Source organism: Psittacula echo (assembly GCF_963264785.1).
Source record: "Psittacula echo genome assembly, chromosome: Z".
Lineage (NCBI taxonomy): Eukaryota > Metazoa > Chordata > Aves > Psittaciformes > Psittacidae > Psittacula > Psittacula echo.
This window is the reverse complement of record NC_137742.1, coordinates 26,959,986-26,961,872: the sequence shown is the minus strand read 5'-3', so window position 1 is coordinate 26,961,872 and position 1,887 is coordinate 26,959,986.

Below are 1,887 nucleotides of genomic sequence, written 5' to 3'. Positions count from 1 at the left end.
GAGACTGTGCCCTCTCGTTCTGTCAGTTGCTGCCTGGTGAAAGAGACCAACCCCCACCTGTCTACAACCACCTTTCAGGAGGTTGTAGAGAGTGGTAAGGTCACCTCTGAGTGTCCTTTTCTCCAGGCTAAACAACTCCGACTCTCTCAATCACTCCTCGTAGGGCTCGTGGTCCAAGCCCCTCACCAGCCTCGTTGCCCTCCTTTGGACGCGCTCAATCATTTCCACATCCTTCCTAAACTGAGGAGCCCAGAACTGGACACAGTACTCAAGGTGCGGCCTCACCAGTGCTGAGTCCAGCTCAGGTCCCTCTTTACTTATACATGTTAAGTGAAACCACTATGATATAAACACAAGCACTACCTGAAACACCTTTTGACAGAGACAATATACTAATTTTCAGATCATAAGACATAACCTTTCCAATGAGAAACTACAGAAGTGAAAAACTGAGGTCTAAAACTGTATTTTTTGGTTTAGCATTTCTTAAGACCTACAGTCCACACTAGAGCTTTACCCCATTTTATACAATGCTGTAAAGAAGACAAGCTACATACACATTTTACCCATTTCCTTTCAGTTAGCATATGAATAAATACGGATTTGTCTCTTGCCTGCTCATGTAGCCCACTCTGTGGAGTTCAGGCATTTAGTTCTGGCAGTTTCTCCTCAGTATGGTACTTAATGAGCTGTGCGTGAGTGCACAACCTGCTTGCCTTTGCAGTAGAAAGCAGTGTTCCTACAAAAATAATACTGTGACATACTGTGATTTTTGAGCACACAGGTCTTTGAACTTATTATTTACTGGAAAATGGGTCATTACTTCAGCAGCTGTTGGAAGCAACTGAACAAAGGTAGTACTACCTCAGCTTCTAACTCATAGACCAAAAGGGTTGTATTATCTGCCGAGTGAGGTCTTTCAGAAGTGCCTTGACAGGTCACAGTGGCAAAAATAATCACTAATTTGATGCTGATGCAAAAGTTTGACAGGCAATAAGCCAGCACCTTCTATTTAGCAGCCACAGAAGCATAGCTATGACTTTGTTGCCTGCATCATGATGCACTGCAAACTTTAAAGCCCTCATCCCACTGGAAAGTCTTTCAGCTTAGTAAGAATCATCAGTAAAAAGATCAAAACCAATAAAGTTCTATGAAATATACATATGTGTGAGACATATATGAAAATATATGAAATTTATTATACATATATATGAAATGCATACATTACTTCAAGACATCAGGTGAACACTTCCTCTAAAGGTGGAGCATTACTAAGGACATACCTGCTAGCAGGTATGCCTGCCCATGTATGCGATATATTTACTATTGACAGGTATAAGAACTGTTAGGCTCTGACCTACTATGATATTTCTGGAGCAAGGCACAGAAGTAACACTTAGACTTTGTTAACAACTGAGCACAGATTCGTACATGATAGCCCTGGATGCTGCGCAGGCAGCTACAACTGCAGTACTCTCCAGACACTGCAGTTTGTATGGATATGAAGTAGTTTGCCACAGTATAGACTGAGTAATATCAAGAAAGAAAAAAAAAATCCCGAGCAAAACAGTGCTGCACGTCTGTAGAGCAACATACGTGCTTCTCACTCCACCGCGTGTTCCAGGGGAAACCTCATCGTGTGCCACCAGCAACACGCCCTCCCGGGCACGGCCAAGCGCCGGCGCTGGCTGAGGCCGTTCACAGACGTCTTAACAGAGGAGTAGCCAGCCTCAGACGACCCCGCGAAGCCCCGAGCCTCGGCAGACCAAGCGCCCCCCCACCTCTCCGCTCCTGCTTGGGCTACTTCCGGACCCGCCCACCCCACCGCGTTACCGGGCAACCACAACCGTCACTTCCGACTTGTCGCGGCCCCTTCCGGGTCGCGCC